The sequence below is a fragment of the Astatotilapia calliptera genome, chromosome 6 (genome assembly GCF_964374335.1).
Source record: "Astatotilapia calliptera chromosome 6, fAstCal68.1, whole genome shotgun sequence".
Classification (NCBI taxonomy): Eukaryota; Metazoa; Chordata; class Actinopteri; order Cichliformes; family Cichlidae; genus Astatotilapia; species Astatotilapia calliptera.
Window position 1 is genome coordinate 207328 of NC_137427.1, and position 20538 is coordinate 227865.

At 35.6% G+C, this 20538-nt stretch overlaps 1 protein-coding gene across 2 annotated transcripts in view; it reads left to right on the forward strand.

The window, feature by feature from the left end:
• LOC113023514 (equilibrative nucleoside transporter 1-like) overlaps window positions 1–20538 on the forward strand; it is a 59520-nt gene that overhangs the window by 30306 nt on the left and 8676 nt on the right. The window lies entirely within an intron of this gene.

Below are 20538 nucleotides of genomic sequence, written 5' to 3' on the forward strand. Positions count from 1 at the left end.
GTGTGGATGCTTTAAGCATCCACACTATTGAGTTCCTGTTTCTCTTTATTCTTTATTGTGTGGATGCTTTAAGCATCCACACTATTGAGTTCCTGTTTCTCTTTATTCTTTATACTTTATTATTGTGTGGATGCTTTAAGCATCCACACTATTGAGTTCCTGTTTCTCTTTATTCTTTATTATTATTATTCTTCAAGTTGCTTCCGTACACTTTTCGCCGTAGAACTACTTCCACAATTTTCAGCCGATTTTCACCGTTCAAATTTTAAACTATTCTGCTATTTTTGCTCTTTCCGGCTATGACTTTTGCTATTTTTTGCTATTATACTTTTTAAAATATTAAGCTTTTTTCCTTTAATTTGTCCCATTGAAATGAATGGGAAACTTCAGCAATTCTGCTAAAATTTGCTTGTTTTTGAAACTTAACTACTTCCTCATACTTTCACCTAGAACAACCATTCAAATTTTAAAATGTTCACAAATTATTGGGCTATTCAGGTATGATTCAGCTTTTTCAAATCTTTTACTGTTTTACTTTTATGCCTCTTAAAGTTTTGAGTTGCAAAATTGTGATTTTTCACAAAATACATGTGTTGTTATGGTTGCTATGCTCTTGGCTTCCAGTGTGCCACTGAAGGTTTTGCAATTTTCACTTCATGTCCGAACAACTTCCTGCTACTTGCTCAATTTTCACTCAACTTCCACAAATTATACATCAAAACGTAGGTATTTTTGCTGGCTTTCAGAAAATGTCACCATCATTGTTGTGGGATTTATATAATTTTGGCAAATCTCCTCAGACTAACACAAGGTCAGAAAACTCTCCATATAAAGTCAATGGAGAGTTTGTTCAAAATCACCGCTGCATTTCTGTAATGAGAGGCATATTCGAATCGTCATATCTCCTTAACGAAGCAAAGTTAAGACATGAGGCTTGTCCCGGTATATCTTCAGACACTCGTGACGCTCACAATTCAAGAATTATTTTCTCACCTATTACCGTTCTGAAATGAGTTGGACTTGTTTGAGGGTAGGAAATTTGTCCTTCGCTCAGATTTCTTCAGATTTCAAACTGTGGAAATGAACCACTTTTTTCTCTCGTCATAACTTTTTGTTGGATTTCCACAGAGACCTGAAAATTTCCATGATTGTTCACCAAAGCCTGCTGTCTCTTACGGTGAAAGAATGATATCGATACTCCAAATAGATTTAGAGTTAGAAAGCGTTGTTTGAGGGCAAGTCAAGGCAGTTTTTGCTTCGCTCTACTCAGTTATGGTGCATTAGAAGTCAAATATCTTTAATAATTCATATTTTAATGATAAATTGTAAACACTGGAAGATTCCCCCATCTCTTCTGAACAAAACGGTGTAAGAATGACCGCTCTAGCCCCTACGGTTAGGAAATTATTTTCATTTGTTTGAGGGGAGTCCTCACTATGAGAAATAGGCTGCAATAATCCTGTGCCTCTCTGTGCTGCATGTGTAAAAAGAGGCACATGTTTTGGCGGGAAAAAGTACACAGGCTCTCTGATTGGTGGATTCAAATTCAGCAGCTCCCAGGCTGACCTAGAAACTTACTTCTCTCTCCCTGTGCATTTTTTTGCTGATTTTTTCATTTAACAAGTATATTTGAGGGACCCTCAGCATGTTCAGCATTTTTTCAGCTGTCCATTTTGCTTTTCCAATTTTTCTGTTTAACTTATTACTATTGTGCTAAATAATACTATTTCTGCTATTTTATAAGATTTGTGCCTAATATAGTATTTCTGCTAAATTACAATATTTCTGCTTTTTATACTATTTGTGCTAAAACATAGTATTTCTACTAAATGTAGTATTTATGCTTAATCATCCTATTTCTGCTTTTTATAGGATTTGTGCTTAATATAGTATTTCTGCTAAATTATAGTATTTCTGCTTTTTATAGTATTTGTGCTAAAACATAGTATTTCTACTAAATGTAGTATTTATGCTTAATCATAGTATTTCTATATATTTCTGCCAGGTCCCCAGGCAGCCAATCCTCTGTGAGGACTGAGAAATTCAAATTTTCAAATCAGGGCCTGCACGGTTTCCCAGCCAATCATATATGTGTCCTGAGGCATTCAAATTTGCATATTGGGGCCTTCATGGCTTCTAAGCCAGCCAATCATATCTGAGGGCTGAGGAATTCAAATCCACAAATCAGGGCCTGCACAGCTTCCCAGCCAGCCAATCATGTATGTGGGCTCCAGGTATTCAAATTTGCATATTGGGGAATTCGTGGCTTCTAAGTCAACAAGTCATCCATGTCATATATCTCTAAAAATTCATATTTTAATGAAAAATTGTCAACACTTGAAGATTCTCCCATCTCTTCTGAACAAAACGGTGTAAGAATGACCGCTCTAGCCCCTATGGTTAGGAAATTATGGTCATTTGTTTGAGGGGAATCCTCACTATGTGAAATAAACTGAAAGAAGCAGGTCTATGTCTCTGTGCTGCGTGTGTAAAAAGATGCACCTGTTTTGGCGGGAAAACGTAAACAGCCTCTCTGATTGGTGGATTCAAATTCAGCAGCTCCCAGGCTGACCTAGAAACTTAGTCCTCTCTCCCTGTGTGTGTGTGTGTGTGTGTGTGTGTGTGTGTGTGTGTGTGTGTGTGTGTGTGTGTTTAGTGGGAGAGAGAGGACCCTGCCCTTATTTGACAGCATGTCATTGTAGGATTTAAATTGAACATAGTTAGACTGGTTGACTGGATTAGAGCCTGTGTTTGTGTGTCCCTCTGTGCATTTGTGTTTCAATAAGTTATTACTATTCTGCTAAATCATAGTATTTCTGGTACTTTTCGGTACTTGTGCTAAATACAGTATTTCTGCTAAATCATACTATTTCTGCTTTTCATAGGATTTATGCCTTATATAGTATTTCTGCTAAATTATAGTATTTCTGCTTTTTATAGGATTTGTGCCTAACATAGTATTTCTGCTAAATTATAGTATTTCTGCTTTTTATAGGATTTGTGCCTAACATAGTATTTCTGCTAAATTATAGTATTTCTGCTTTTTATACTATTTGTTCTAAATTATAGTATTTCTGCTTTTTATAGGATTTGTGCTTAATATAGTATTTCTGCTAAATTATAGTTTTTCTTCTTTTTATAATATTTGTGCTAAAACATAGTATTTCTACTAAATGTGGTATTTATGCTTAATAATAGTATTTCTATATATTTCTGCCAGGTCCCCAGGCAGCCAATCCTCTGTGAGGACTGAGACATTCAAATTTTCAAATCAGGGCCTGCACAGTTTCCCAGCCAATCAAATAAGTGTCCTGAGGCATTCAAATTTGCATATTGGGGCCTTCGTGGCTTCTAAGCCAGCCAATCATATCTGAGGGCTGAGGAATTCAAATCCACAAATCAGGGCCTGCACAGCTTCCCAGCCAGCCAATCACATATGTGGTCTCAGGCATTCAAATTTGCATATTGGGGAATTCGTGGCTTCTAAGTCAACGAGTCATCCATGTCATATATCTCTAAAAATTCATATTTTAATATTAAATTGTCAACACTTGAAGATTCCCCCATCTCTTCTGAACAAAACGGTGTAAGAATGACCGCTCTAGCCCCTACGGTTAGGAAATTACGGTCATTTGTTTGAGGGGAGTCGTCACTATGAGAAATAGACTGCAAAAATCCTGTGTCTCTCTGTGCTGCTGCGTGTGTAAACAGATGCACCTGTTTTGGTGGGGAAAAGTGCACAGCCTCTCTGATTGGTGGATTCAAATTCACCAGCTCCCAGGCTGACCTAGAAACTTACTTCTCTCTCCCTGTGTGTGTGTGTGTGTGTGTGTGTGTGTGTGTGTGTGTGTGTGTGTGTGTGTGTGTGTGTGTGTGCACGTGTGTGACAGAGAGAGAGAGAGAGAGAGAGAGAGAGAGAGAGAGAGAGAGAGAAAGGCTTTTAATGGGATGATCTCATTCTAAGATTTAAATTCAATATATTTAGACTGGTTGACTGAATTGGATCTTGTGTGTGGGTCTCTCTGTGCATGTGTGTTTCCTCATGTGTACATATTTGTGATTGTGTGGCTGTAATAAATTTTTTTGCAGATTTTTGTCATTTAACAAGTATATTTGAGGGACCCTCAGCATGTTCAGCATTTTTTCAGCTGTCCATTTTGCTTTTCCAATTTTTCTGTTTAACTTATTACTATTGTGCTAAATCATACTATTTCTGCTATTTTATAAGATTTGTGCTTAATATACTATTTCTGCTTTTATAGGATTTGTGCTTAATATAGTATTTCTGCTAAATGTAGTATTTATGCTTAATCATACTATTTCTGCTTTTCATAGTATTTGTGCTTAATATAGTATTTCTGCTAAATTTAGTATTTCTGATTAATTATAGTTTTTCTACTAAATCATAGTACAGTATTTCTGCTTTTTATGGGATTTGTGCTAAAACAAAGTATTTCTACTAAATGTAGTATTTGTGCTTAATCATACCATTTCTGCTTTTTATAGGATTTGTGCTTAATATAGTATTTCTGCCAAATTATAATATTTGTGCTAAAACATAGTCTCAATTTAAAATTACAATATTCATAGTTCATCACAGTGTCTCTGGTAAATCACAATATTTCTGCTCTGTTGTACTATTTTTCTAAATCATAGTGTTTCTGTAATGTTTAAGTATTTTTGGCTAAATATATTCTTTCTGTTATCTTATACTATTTCTCCTAAATTCTTGTATTTTTGAGAAGTTATCATGTTTCTGGTAAGTTACAATATTTCTGCTAAATTCTGCTATGCTATTGTATTTCTGCCAAGTATTATGTTTCCTCTAAGATATTGCAGTTCTGCTAAGTTATTCCATTTTAGCAAACTTCTTTTGCTTCTGCAAAGTTTTTACAATTTCTGCAACTTTTCAGCTTTTTCAGCTACTTTTTGCATACAGCTTCAGCTTTAAGCATCCACACTGCATTTTCGCAGGAAATGCAAATTTTTCTAGTTATTATTATTATTCTTCAAGTTGCTTCCGTACACTTTTCGCCGTAGAACTACTTCCACAATTTTCAGCCGATTTTCACCGTTCAAATTTTAAACTATTCTGCTATTTTTGCTCTTTCCGGCTATGACTTTTGCTATTTTTTTGCTATTATACTTTTTAAAATATTAAGCTTTTTTCCTTTAATTTGTCCCATTGAAATGAATGGGAAACTTCAGCAATTCTGCTAAAATTTGCTTGTTTTTGAAACTTAACTACTTCCTCATACTTTCACCTAGAACAACCATTCAAATTTTAAAATGTTCACAAATTATTGGGCTATTCAGGTATGATTCAGCTTTTTCAAATCTTTTACTGTTTTACTTTTATGCCTCTTAAAGTTTTGAGTTGCAAAATTGTGATTTTTCACAAAATACATGTGTTGTTATGGTTGCTATGCTCTTGGCTTCCAGTGTGCCACTGAAGGTTTTGCAATTTTCACTTCATGTCCGAACAACTTCCTGCTACTTGCTCAATTTTCACTCAACTTCCACAAATTATACATCAAAACGTAGGTATTTTTGCTGGCTTTCAGAAAATGTCACCATCATTGTTGTGGGATTTATATAATTTTGGCAAATCTCCTCAGACTAACACAAGGTCAGAAAACTCTCCATATAAAGTCAATGGAGAGTTTGTTCAAAATCACCGCTGCATTTCTGTAATGAGAGGCATATTCGAATCGTCATATCTCCTTAACGAAGCAAAGTTAAGACATGAGGCTTGTCCCGGTATATCTTCAGACACTCGTGACGCTCACAATTCAAGAATTATTTTCTCACCTATTACCGTTCTGAAATGAGTTGGACTTGTTTGAGGGTAGGAAATTTGTCCTTCGCTCAGATTTCTTCAGATTTCAAACTGTGGAAATGAACCACTTTTTTCTCTCGTCATAACTTTTTGTTGGATTTCCACAGAGACCTGAAAATTTCCATGATTGTTCACCAAAGCCTGCTGTCTCTTACGGTGAAAGAATGATATCGATACTCCAAATAGATTTAGAGTTAGAAAGCGTTGTTTGAGGGCAAGTCAAGGCAGTTTTTGCTTCGCTCTACTCAGTTATGGTGCATTAGAAGTCAAATATCTTTAATAATTCATATTTTAATGATAAATTGTAAACACTGGAAGATTCCCCCATCTCTTCTGAACAAAACGGTGTAAGAATGACCGCTCTAGCCCCTACGGTTAGGAAATTATTTTCATTTGTTTGAGGGGAGTCCTCACTATGAGAAATAGGCTGCAATAATCCTGTGCCTCTCTGTGCTGCGTGTGTAAAAAGAGGCACATGTTTTGGCGGGAAAAAGTACACAGGCTCTCTGATTGGTGGATTCAAATTCAGCAGCTCCCAGGCTGACCTAGAAACTTACTTCTCTCTCCCTGTGCATTTTTTTGCTGATTTTTTCATTTAACAAGTATATTTGAGGGACCCTCAGCATGTTCAGCATTTTTTCAGCTGTCCATTTTGCTTTTCCAATTTTTCTGTTTAACTTATTACTATTGTGCTAAATAATACTATTTCTGCTATTTTATAAGATTTGTGCCTAATATAGTATTTCTGCTAAATTACAATATTTCTGCTTTTTATAATATTTGTGCTAAAACATAGTATTTCTACTAAATGTAGTATTTATGCTTAATCATACTATTTCTGCTTTTTATGGGATTTGTGCCTAATATAGTATTTCTGCTTTTTATAGGATTTTTGCTCAAACATAGTATTTCTACTAAATGTAGTGTTTATGCTTAATCATCCTATTTCTGCTTTTTATAGGATTTGTGCTTAATATAGTATTTCTGCTAAATTATAGTATTTCTGCTTTTTATAGTATTTGTGCTAAAACATAGTATTTCTACTAAATGTAGTATTTATGCTTAATCATAGTATTTCTATATATTTCTGCCAGGTCCCCAGGCAGCCAATCCTCTGTGAGGACTGAGAAATTCAAATTTTCAAATCAGGGCCTGCACGGCTTCCCAGCCAATCATATATGTGTCCTGAGGCATTCAAATTTGCATATTGGGGCCTTCATGGCTTCTAAGCCAGCCAATCATATCTGAGGGCTGAGGAATTCAAATCCACAAATCAGGGCCTGCACAGCTTCCCAGTCAGCCAATCATGTATGTGGGCTCCAGGTATTCAAATTTGCATATTGGGGAATTCGTGGCTTCTAAGTCAACAAGTCATCCATGTCATATATCTCTAAAAATTCATATTTTAATGATAAATTGTCAACACTTGAAGATTCCCCCATCTCTTCTGAACAAAACGGTGTAAGAATGACCGCTCTAGCCCCTATGGTTAGGAAATTATGGTCATTTGTTTGAGGGGAATCCTCACTATGTGAAATAAACTGAAAGAAGCAGGTCTATGTCTCTGTGCTGCGTGTGTAAAAAGATGCACCTGTTTTGGCGGGAAAACGTAAACAGCCTCTCTGATTGGTGGATTCAAATTCAGCAGCTCCCAGGCTGACCTAGAAACTTAGTCCTCTCTCCCTGTGTGTGTGTGTGTGTGTGTGTGTGTGTGTGTGTGTGTGTGTGTGTGTGTGTGTGTGTGTGTGTTTAGTGGGAGAGAGAGGACCCTGCCCTTATTTGACAGCATGTCATTGTAGGATTTAAATTGAACATATTTAGACTGGTTGACTGGATTAGAGCCTGTGTTTGTGTGTCCCTCTGTGCATTTGTGTTTCAATAAGTTATTACTATTCTGCTAAATCATAGTATTTCTGGTACTTTTCGGTACTTGTGCTAAATACAGTATTTCTGCTAAGTCATACTATTTCTGCTTTTCATAGGATTTGTGCTTAATATAGTATTTCTGCTAAATTATAGTTTTTCTTCTTTTTATAATATTTGTGCTAAAACATAGTATTTCTACTAAATGTAGTATTTATGCTTAATAATAGTATTTCTATATATTTCTGCCAGGTCCCCAGGCAGCCAATCCTTTGTGAGGACTGAGACATTCAAATTTTCAAATCAGGGCCTGCACAGTTTCCCAGCCAATCAAATAAGTGTCCTGAGGCATTCAAATTTGCATATTGGGGCCTTCGTGGCTTCTAAGCCAGCCAATCATATCTGAGGGCTGAGGAATTCAAATCCACAAATCAGGGCCTGCACGGCTTCCCAGCCAGCCAATCACATATGTGGTCTCAGGCATTCAAATTTGCATATTGGGGAATTCGTGGCTTCTAAGTCAACAAGTCATCCATGTCATATATCTCTAAAAATTCATATTTTAATATTAAATTGTCAACACTTGAAGATTCCCCCATCTCTTCTGAACAAAACGGTGTAAGAATGACCGTTCTAGCCCCTACGGTTAGGAAATTATGGTCATTTGTTTGAGGGGAGTCCTCACTATGAGAAATAGACTGCAAAAATCCTGTGTCTCTCTGTGCTGCTGCGTGTGTAAACAGATGCACCTGTTTTGGTGGGGAAAAGTGCACAGCCTCTCTGATTGGTGGATTCAAATTCACCAGCTCCCAGGCTGACCTAGAAACTTACTTCTCTCTCCCTGTGTGTGTGTGTGTGTGTGTGTGTGTGTGTGTGTGTGTGTGTGTGTGTGTGTGTGTGTGTGTGTGTGTGTGTGTGACAGAGAGAGAGAGAAAGCCTTTTAATGGGATGATCCCATTGTAAGATTCAAATTCAATATATTTAGACTGGTTGACTGAATTGGATCTTGTGTGTGTGTCTCTCTGTGCATGTGTGTTTCCTCATGTGTACATATTTGTAATTGTGTGGCAGTCATAAATTTTTTTGCTGATTTTTGTCATTTAACAAGTATATTTGAGGGAACCTCAGCATGTTCAGCATTTTTTCAGCTGTCCATTTTGATTTTCCAATTTTTCTTTTTAACTTATTACTATTGTGCTAAATCACACTATTTCTGCTATTTTATAAGATTTGTGCTTAATATACTATTTCTGCTTTTATAGGATTTGTGCTTAATATAGTATTTTTGCTTTTCATAGGATTTGTGCTAAAACAAAGTATTTCTACTAAATGTAGTATTTATGCTTAATCATACCATTTCTGCTTTTTATAGGATTTGTGCTTAATATAGTATTTCTGCTAAATTATAGTATTTCTGCTTTTTATAGGATTTGTGCTAAAACATAGTATTTCTGCTAAATTATAGTATTTCTGCCAAATTATAATATTTGTGCTAAAACATAGTCTTAATTTAAAATTACAATATTCATAGTTCATTACAGTGTCTCTGGTAAATCACAATATTTCTGCTCTGTTGTACTATTTTTCTAAATCATAGTGTGTCTGTAATGTTTAAGTATTTTTGGCTAAATATATTCTTTCTGTTATCTTATACTATTTCTCCTAAATTCTTGTATTTTTGAGAAGTTATGTTTCTGGTAAGTTACAATATTTCTGCTAAGTTCTGCTATGCTATTGTATTTCTGCCAAGTATTATGTTTCCTCTAAGATATTGCAGTTCTGCTAAGTTATTCCATTTTAGCAAACTTCTTTTGCTTCTGCAAAGTTTTTACAATTTCTGCAACTTTTCAGCTTTTTCAGCTACTTTTTGCATACAGCTTCAGCTTTAAGCATCCACACTGCATTTTCGCAGGAAATGCAAATTTTTCTAGTTCTAGTTGCTTCCGTACACTTTTCGCCGTTTAACTACTTCCACAATTTTTGTGCTATTTTCACCGTTCAAACTTTAAACTATTCAGCTATTTTTGCTAATTCCTGCTACGATTTTTGCTATTTTTAACTATTATACTTTTTAAAATATTAAGCTTTTTTCCTTTAATTTGTCCCATTGAAATGAATGGGAAACTTCTGCAATTCTGCTAAATTTTGCCTGTTTTTGAAACTTAACTACTTCCTCATATTTTCACCTAGAACAACCATTCAAATTTTAAAATGTTCACAAATTATTTGGCTATTCAGGTATGATTCAGCTTTTTCAAATCTTCTACTGTTTTACTTTTATGCCTCTTAAAGTTTTGAGTTGCAAAATTGTGATTTTTCACAAAATACATGTGTTGTTATGGTTGCTATGCTCTTGGCTTCCAGTGTGCCACTGAAGGTTTTGCAATTTTCACTTCATGTCCGAACAACTTCCTGCTACTTGCTCAATTTTCACTCAACTTCCACAAATTATACATCAAAACGTAGGTATTTTTGCTGGCTTTCAGAAAATGTCACCATCATTGTTGTGGGATTTATAGAATTTTTGCAAATCTCCTCAGACTAACACAAGGTCAGAAAACTCTCCATATAAAGTGAATGGAGAGCTTGTTCAAAATCACCGCTGGATTTCTGTAATGAGAGGCATATTCGAATCGTCATATCTCCTTAACGAAGCAAAGTTAAGACATGAGGCTTGTCCCCGAATATCTTCAGACACCCCTGACGCTCACAATTCAAGAATTTCTTTCTCACCTATTACCGTTCTGAAATGAGTTGGACTTGTTTGAGGGTAGGAAATTCGTCCTTCGCTCAGATTTCTTCAGATTTCAAACTGTGGAAATGAACCACTTTTTCCTCTCGTCATAACTTTTTGTTGGATTTCCACAGAGACCTGAAAATTTCCATGATTGTTCACCAAAGCCTGCTGTCTCTTACGGTGAAAGAATGATATCGATACTCCAAATAGATTTCGAGTTAGAAAGCGTTGTTTGAGGGCAAGTCAAGGCAGTTTTTGCTTTGCTCTACTCAGTTATGGTGCATTACAAGTCAAATATCTTTAATAATTCATATTTTAATGATAAATTGTAAACACTGGAAGATTCCCCCATCTCTTCTGAACAAAACGGTGTAAGAATGACCGCTCTAGCCCCTACGGTTTGGAAATTATGGTCATTTGTTTGAGGGGAGTCCTCACTATGAGAAATAGGCTGCAATAATCCTGTGCCTCTCTGTGCTGCGTGTGTAAAAAGAGGCACATGTTTTGGCGGGAAAAAGTACACAGGCTCTCTGATTGGTGGATTCAAATTCAGCAGCTCCCAGGCTGACCTAGAAACTTACTTCTCTCTCCCTGTGCATTTTTTTGCTGATTTTTTCATTTAACAAGTATATTTGAGGGACCCTCAGCATGTTCAGCATTTTTTCAGCTGTCCATTTTGCTTTTCCAATTTTTCTGTTTAACTTATTACTATTGTGCTAAATAATACTATTTCTGCTATTTTATAAGATTTGTGCCTAATATAGTATTTCTGCTTTTTATAGGATTTTTGCTCAAACATAGTATTTCTACTAAATGTAGTATTTATGCTTAATCATACTATTTCTGCTTTTTATGGGATTTGTGCCTAATATAGTATTTCTGCTTTTTATAGGATTTTTGCTCAAACATAGTATTTCTACTAAATGTAGTGTTTATGCTTAATCATCCTATTTCTGCTTTTTATAGGATTTGTGCTTAATATAGTATTTCTGCTAAATTATAGTATTTCTGCTTTTTATAGTATTTGTGCTAAAACATAGTATTTCTACTAAATGTAGTATTTATGCTTAATCATAGTATTTCTATATATTTCTGCCAGGTCCCCAGGCAGCCAATCCTCTGTGAGGACTGAGAAATTCAAATTTTCAAATCAGGGCCTGCACGGCTTCCCAGCCAATCATATATGTGTCCTGAGGCATTCAAATTTGCATATTGGGGCCTTCATGGCTTCTAAGCCAGCCAATCATATCTGAGGGCTGAGGAATTCAAATCCACAAATCAGGGCCTGCACAGCTTCCCAGCCAGCCAATCATGTATGTGGGCTCCAGGTATTCAAATTTGCATATTGGGGAATTCGTGGCTTCTAAGTCAACAAGTCATCCATGTCATATATCTCTAAAAATTCATATTTTAATGATAAATTGTCAACACTTGAAGATTCCCCCATCTCTTCTGAACAAAACAGTGTAAGAATGACCGCTCTAGCCCCTATGGTTAGGAAATTATGGTCATTTGTTTGAGGGGAATCCTCACTATGTGAAATAAACTGAAAGAAGCAGGTCTATGTCTCTGTCCTGCGTGTGTAAAAAGATGCACCTGTTTTGGCGGGAAAACGTAAACAGCCTCTCTGATTGGTGGATTCAAATTCAGCAGCTCCCAGGCTGACCTAGAAACTTACTTCTCTCTCCCTGTGTGTGTGTGTGTGTGTGTGTGTGTGTGTGTGTGTGTGTGTGTGTGTGTGTGTGTGTGTGTGTGTGTGTGTGTGTGTGTGTGTGTGTTTAGTGGGAGAGAGAGGACCCTGCCCTTATTTGGCAGCATGTCATTGTAGGATTTAAATTGAACATAGTTAGACTGGTTGACTGGATTAGAGCCTGTGTTTTTGTGTCTCTCTGTGCATTTGTGTTTCAATAAGTTATTACTATTATGCTAAATCATGGTATTTCTGGTAATTTTCGGTACTTGTGCTAAATACAGTATTTCTGCTAAATCATACTATTTCTGCTTTTCATAGGATTTATGCCTAATATAGTATTTCTGCTAAATTATAGTATTTCTGCTTTTTATAGGATTTGTGCCTAACATAGTATTTCTGCTAAATTATAGTATTTCTGCTTTTTATAGGATTTGTGCCTAACATAGTATTTCTGCTAAATTATAGTATTTCTGCTTTTTATACTATTTGTTCTAAATTATAGTATTTCTGCTTTTTATAGGATTTGTGCTTAATATAGTATTTCTGCTAAATTATAGTTTTTCTTCTTTTTATAATATTTGTGCTAAAACATAGTATTTGTACTAAATGTAGTATTTATGCTTAATAATAGTATTTCTATATATTTCTGCCAGGTCCCCAGGCAGCCAATCCTCTGTGAGGACTGAGACATTCAAATTTTCAAATCAGGGCCTGCACAGTTTCCCAGCCAATCAAATAAGTGTCCTGAGGCATTCAAATTTGCATATTGGGGCCTTCGTGGCTTCTAAGCCAGCCAATCATATCTGAGGGCTGAGGAATTCAAATCCACAAATCAGGGCCTGCACGGCTTCCCAGCCAGCCAATCACATATGTGGTCTCAGGCATTCAAATTTGCATATTGGGGAATTCGTGGCTTCTAAGTCAACAAGTCCTCCATGTCATATATCTCTAAAAATTCATATTTTAATATTAAATTGTCAACACTTGAAGATTCCCCCATCTCTTCTGAACAAAACGGTGTAAGAATGACCGTTCTAGCCCCTACGGTTAGGAAATTACGGTCATTTGTTTGAGGGGAGTCGTCACTATGAGAAATAGACTGCAAAAATCCTGTGTCTCTCTGTGCTGCTGCGTGTGTAAACAGATGCACCTGTTTTGGTGGGGAAAAGTGCACAGCCTCTCTGATTGGTGGATTCAAATTCACCAGCTCCCAGGCTGACCTAGAAACTTACTTCTCTCTCCCTGTGTGTGTGTGTGTGTGTGTGTGTGTGTGTGTGTGTGTGTGTGTGTGTGTGTGTGTGTGTGTGTGTGTGACAGAGAGAGAGAGAGAGAGAGAGAGAGAAAGGCTTTTAATGGGATGATCTCATTCTAAGATTTAAATTCAATATATTTAGACTGGCTGACTGAATTGGATCTTGTGTGTGGGTCTCTCTGTGCATGTGTGTTTCCTCATGTCTACATATTTGTGATTGTGTGGCTGTAATAAATTTTTTTGCAGATTTTTGTCATTTAACAAGTATATTTGAGGGACCCTCAGCATGTTCAGCATTTTTTCAGCTGTCCATTTTGCTTTTCCAATTTTTCTGTTTAACTTATTACTATTGTGCTAAATCAAACTATTTCTGCTATTTTATAAGATTTGTGCTTAATATACTATTTCTGCTTTTATAGGATTTGTGCTTAATATAGTATTTCTTCTAAATGTAGTATTTATGCTTAATCATACTATTTCTGCTTTTCATAGTATTTGTGCTTAATATAGTATTTCTGCTAAATTTAGGATTTCTGATTAATTATAGTTTTTCTACTAAATCATAGTACAGTATTTCTGCTTTTTATGGGATTTGTGCTAAAACAAAGTATTTCTACTAAATGTAGTTTTTGTGCTTAATCATACCATTTCTGCTTTTTATAGGATTTGTGCTTAATATAGTATTTCTGCTAAATTATAGTATTTCTGCCAAATTATAATATTTGTGCTAAAACATAGTCTCAATTTAAAATTACAATATTCATAGTTCATCACAGTGTCTCTGGTAAATCACAATATTTCTGCTCTGTTGTACTATTTTTCTAAATCATAGTGTTTCTGTAATGTTTAAGTATTTTTGGCTAAATATATTCTTTCTGTTATCTTATACTATTTCTCCTAAATTCTTGTATTTTTGAGAAGTTATCATGTTTCTGGTAAGTTACAATATTTCTGCTAAATTCTGCTATGCTATTGTATTTCTGCCAAGTATTATGTTTCCTCTAAGATATTGCAGTTCTGCTAAGTTATTCCATTTTAGCAAACTTCTTTTGCTTCTGCAAAGTTTTTACAATTTCTGCAACTTTTCAGCTTTTTCAGCTACTTTTTGCATACAGCTTCAGCTTTAAAGCATCCACACTGCATTTTCGCAGGAAATGCAAATTTTTCTAGTTGTGTGGATGCTTTAAGCATCCACACTATTGAGTTCCTCTTGGGACTTCCGTACACTTTTTGGCACTTAACTACTTCCACAATTTTCAGTCGATTTTCACCGTTCAAATTTTAAACTATTCTGCTATTTCTGCTAATGTGTGCTATGTCTTTTGGTATTTTTCACTATTATACTTTTTAAAATATTAAGCTTAATTTGTCCCATTGAAATGAATGGGAAACTTCTGCAATTCTGCTAAAATTTGCTTGTTTTCGAAACTTAACTACTTCCTCATATTTTCACGTAGAACAAGCATTCAAACTTTAAAATGTTCTCAAATTATTGGGCTATTCAGGTATAAATCAGCTTTTTCAAATCTTTTACCGTTTTACTTTTATGCCTCTTAAAGTTTTCAGTTGCAAAATTGTGATTTTTCACAAAATACATGCGTTGTTATGGTTGCTATGCACTTGGCTTCCAGTGTGCCACTGAAGGTTTTGCAGTCTTCTCTTCATGTCCGAACAACTTCTTGCTACTTGCTCAATTTTCACTCAACTTCCACAAATTATACATCAAAACGTAGGTATTTTTGCTGGCTTTCCGAAAATGTCACTATCATTGTTGTGGGATTTATAGAATTTTGGCAAATCTCCTCAGACCAACACAAAGTCGCAAAACTCTCCATAGAAAGTCAATGGAGAGCTTGTTCAAAATCACCGCTTGATTTCTGTAATGAGAGGCATATTCCAATCGTCATATCTCCTTAACGAAGCAAAGTTAAGACATAAGGCTTGTCCCAGTATATCTTCAGACACTCCTGACGCTCACAATTCAAGAATTTTTTTCTCACCTATTGCCGTTCTGAAATGAGTTAGACTTGTTTGAGAGTAGGAAATTTGTCCTTCGCTCATATCTTTTTAATGGATTTCCACAGAGACCTGAAAATTTCCATGATTGTTCACCAAAGCCTGCTGTCTCTTACGGTGAAAGAATGATATCGATACTCCAAATAGATTTAGAGTTAGAAAGCGTTGTTTGAGGGCAAGTCAAGGCAGTTTTTGCTTTGCTCTACTCAGTTATGGTGCATTAGAAGTCAAATATCTTTAATAATTCATATTTTAATGATAAATTGTCAACACGTTAAGATTCCCCCATCTCTTCTGAACAAAACGGTGTAAGAATGACCGTTCTAGCCCCTACGGTTAGGAAATTATGGTCATTTGTTTGAGGGGAGTCGTCATTACGAGAAATAGACTGCAAAAATCCTGTGTCTCTTTGTGCTGCGTGCACCTGTTTTGGCGGGAAAAAGTGCACAGGCTCTCTGATTGGTGGATTCAAATTGAGCAGCTCCCAGGCTGCTTGACTGAGCATGAAACTTGCTTCTCTCTCCCTGTGTGTGTGTGTGTGTGTGTGTGTGTGTGTGTGTGTGTGTGTGTGTGTGTGTGTGTGTGTGACAGAGAGAGAGAGAAAGCCTTTTTATGGGATGATCTCATTGTAAGATTCAAATTCAATATATTTAGACTGGTTGACTGAATTGGATCTTGTGTGTGTGTGTGAGAGAGAGAGAGAGAGAGAGAGAGACCCTCTTTAGGGCAGCATCTCATTGTTGGAAAAAATATAATATATTCAGACTGGTTGACTGGCATAGACCCTCTGTGTGTGTCTCTCTCTCTGTGCATTTGTGTATACATATTTGATTTTGTGTGTATCTGTTGGCTGTTCCTTCTTGTTTTTTAAATTTATTTTTATTTCTTTATTTTTTTTTCACAGGTGAATAACAATTAGTTTTGAGGGAACTTAACCATGTTCCGTTTTTTTTTTCAGCTTGTCATCTTACATTTTCCAGTATTTTCACTTAAGTTATTACTATTCTGTTCAATCATAGTATTTGTTCTAAATCATTGTTATTATGCTATATTGTAGTATTTCTGCTAAATCATACTATTTCTACTATACTATATTTTTCTTTCTAAATATAGCATTTCTGCTATATAATTGTATTTCTGCTATGTTATAATATTTGTGCTAAACCAGAGTATTTGTGCTGAAACATGGTATTTCTGCCAAATTATAGTATTTCTGTCAAATTATAGTATTTGTGCTGAAACATAGTATTGATTTAAAATTACAATATTCATAGTTCAACACAGTGTCTCTGGTAAATCACAGTATTTCTGCTCTGTTGTACTATTTTTCTAAATCATAGTGTTTCTGTAATGCTTAAGTATTTTTGGCTAAATACATTCTTTCTGTTATCTTATATTATTTCTCCTAAATTCTTGTATTTTTGAGAAGTTATCATGTTTCTGGTAAGTTACAATATTTCTGCTAAGTTCTGGTATGCTATTGTATTTCTGCCAAGTATTATGTTTCCTCTAAGATATTGCAGTTCTGCTAAGTTATTCCATTTTAGCAAAGTTCCTTTGCTTCTGCAAAGTTTTTACAATTTCTGCAACTTTTCAGCCTTTTCAGCTAGTTTTTGCATACAGCTTCAGCTTTAAAGCATCCACACTGCATTTTCGCAGGAAATGCTAATTTTTCTAGTTATTTTTATTATTCCAGTTGCTTCCGTACACTTTTTGGCACTTAACTACTTCCACAATTTTCAGCCGATTTTCACCGTTCAAATTTTAAACTATTCTGCTATTTTTGCTCTTTCTTGCTATGATTTTTGCTATTTTTAACTATTATACTTTTTAAAATATTCCACTTTTTTCCTTTAATTTGTCCCATTGAAATGAATGGGAAACTTCTGCAATTCTGCTAAAATTTGCTTGTTTTTGAAACTTAACTACTTCCTCATATTTTCACCTAGAACAACCATTCAAACTTTAAAATGTTCATAAATTATTGGGCTATTCAGGTATGATTCAGCTTTTTCAAATCTTTTACTGTTTTACTTTTATGCCTCTTAAAGTTTTGAGTTTCAAAATTGTGATTTTTCACAAAATACATGCGTTGTTATGGTTGCTATGCTCTTGGCTTCCAGTGTGCCACTGAAGGTTTTGCAATTTTCACTTCATGTCCGAACAACTTCTTGCTACTTGCTCAATTTTCACTCAACTTCCACAAATTATACATCAAAACGTAGGTATTTTTGCTGGCTTTCAGAAAATGTCACTATCATTGTTGTGGGATTTATAGAATTTTTGCAAATCTCCTCAGACCAACACAAGGTCTCAAAACTCTCCATATAAAGTCAATGGAGAGCTTGTTCAAAATCATCGCTGGATTTCTGTAATGAGAGGCATATTCGAATCGTCATATCTCCTTAACGAAGCGACTTTAAGACATGAGGCTTGTCCCCGAATATCTTCAGACACCCCTGACGCTCACAATTCAAGAATTTCTTTCTCACCTATTACCGTTCTGAAATGAGTTGGACTTGTTTGAGGGTAGGAAATTCGTCCTTCGCTCAGATTTCTTCAGATTTCAAACTCTGGAAATGAACCACTTTTTTCTCTCGTCATAACTTTTTTTTGGATTTCCACAGAGACCTGAAAATTTCCATGACTGTTCACCAAAGCCTGCTGTCTCTTACGGTGAAAGAATGATATCGATACTCCAAATAGATTTCGAGTTACAAAGCGTTGTTTGAGGGCAAGTCAAGGCAGTTTTTGCTTCGCTCTACTCAGTTATGGTGCATTAGAAGTCAAATATCTTTAATAATTCATATTTTAATGATAAATTGTAAACACTGGAAGATTCCCCCATCTCTTCTGAACAAAACGGTGTAAGAATGACCGCTCTAGCCCCTACGGTTTGGAAATTATGGTCATTTGTTTGAGGGGAGTCCTCACTATGAGAAATAGGCTGCAATAATCCTGTGCCCCTCTGTGCTGCGTGTGTAAAAAGAGGCACATGTTTTGGCGGGAAAAAGTACACAGGCTCTCTGATTGGTGGATTCAAATTCAGCAGCTCCCAGGCTGACCTAGAAACTTACTTCTCTCTCCCTGTGCATTTTTTTGCTGAATTTTTCATTTAACAAGTATATTTGAGGGACCCTCAGCATGTGCAGCATTTTTTCAGCTGTCCATTTTGCTTTTCCAATTTTTCTGTTTAACTTATTACTATTGTGCTAAATCATACTATTTCTGCTATTTTATAAGATTTGTGCCTAATATAGTATTTCTGCTAAATTACAGTATTTCTGCTTTTTATACTATTTGTGCTAAAACATAGTATTTCTACTAAATGTAGTATTTATGCTTAATCATACTAGTTCTGCTTTTTATGGGATTTGTGCCTAATATAGTATTTCTGCTTTTTATAGGATTTTTGCTCAAACATAGTATTTCTACTAAATGTAGTGTTTATGCTTAATCATCCTATTTCTGCTTTTTATAGGATTTGTGCTTAATATAGTATTTCTGCTAAATTATAGTATTTCTGCTTTTTATAGTATTTGTGCTAAAACATAGTATTTCTACTAAATGTAGTATTTATGCTTAATCATAGTATTTCTATATATTTCTGCCAGGTCCCCAGGCAGCCAATCCTCTGTGAGGACTTAGACATTCAAATTTTCAAATCAGGGCCTGCACGGTTTCCCAGCCAATCATATATGTGTCCTGAGGCATTCAAATTTGCATATTGGGGCCTTCATGGCTTCTAAGCCAGCCAATCATATCTGAGGGCTGAGGAATTCAAATCCACAAATCAGGGCCTGCACGGCTTCCCAGGCAGCCAATCATATATGTGGCCTCAGGCATTCAAATTTGCATATTGGGGGAATTCGTGGCTTCTAAGTCAACAAGTCATCCATGTCGTATATCTCTAAAAATTCACATTTTAATGATAAATTGTTAACACTGGAAGATTCCCCCATCTCTTCTGAACAAAACGGTGTAAGAATGACCGCTCTAGCCCCTACGGTTAGGAAATTATGGTCATTTGTTTGAGGGGAGTCCTCACTATGAGAAATAGGCTGCAATAATCCTGTGCCTCTCTCTGCTGCGTGTGTAAAAAGATGCACCTGTTTTGGCGGGAAAAAGTACACAGGCTCTCTGATTGGTGGATTCAAATTCAGCAGCTCCCAGGCTGACCTAGAAACTTACTTCTCTCTCCCTGTGCATTTTTATGCTGATTTTTTCATTTAACAAGTATATTTGAGGGACCCTCAGCATGTTCAGCATTTTTTCAGCTGTCCATTTTGCTTTTCCAATTTTTCTGTTTAACTTATTACTATTGTGCTAAATCATACTGTTTCTGCTATTTCATAAGATTTGTGCTTAATATAGTATTTCTGCTTTTAATAGGATTTGTGCTTAATATAGTATTTCTGCTTTTTATAGAATTTGTGCTTAATATAGTATTTCTGCTTTTTATATGATTTGTGCTTAATATGGTATTTCTGCTAAATTATAGTATTTCTGCTTTTTATAGGATTTGTGCTAAAACATAGTATTTCTACTAAATGTAGTATTTATGCTTAATCATACTATTTCTGCTTTTTATAGGATTTGTGCTTAATATAGTATTTCTGCTAAATTATAGTATTTCTGCTTTTTATAGGATTTGTGCTAAAACATAGTATTTCTACTAAATGTAGTATTTATGCTTAATCATAGTATTTCTATATATTTCTGCCTGGTCCCCAGGCAGCCAATCCTCTGTGAGGACTTAGACATTCAAATTTTCAAATCAGGTCCTGCACGGTTTCCCAGCCAATCATATATGTGTCCTGAGGCATTCAAATTTGCATATTGGGGACTTCATGGCTTCTAAGCCAGCCAATCATATCTGAGGGCTGAGGAATTCAAATCCACAAATCAGGGCCTGCACAGCTTCCCAGCCAGCCAATCATGTATGTGGGCTCCAGGTATTCAAATTTGCATATTGGGGAATTCGTGGCTTCTAAGTCAACAAGTCATCCGTGTCATATATCTCTAAAAATTCATATTTTAATGATAAATTGTCAACACTTGAAGATTCCCCCATCTCTTCTGAACAAAACGGTGTAAGAATGACCATTCTAGCCCCTATGGTTAGGAAATTATGGTCA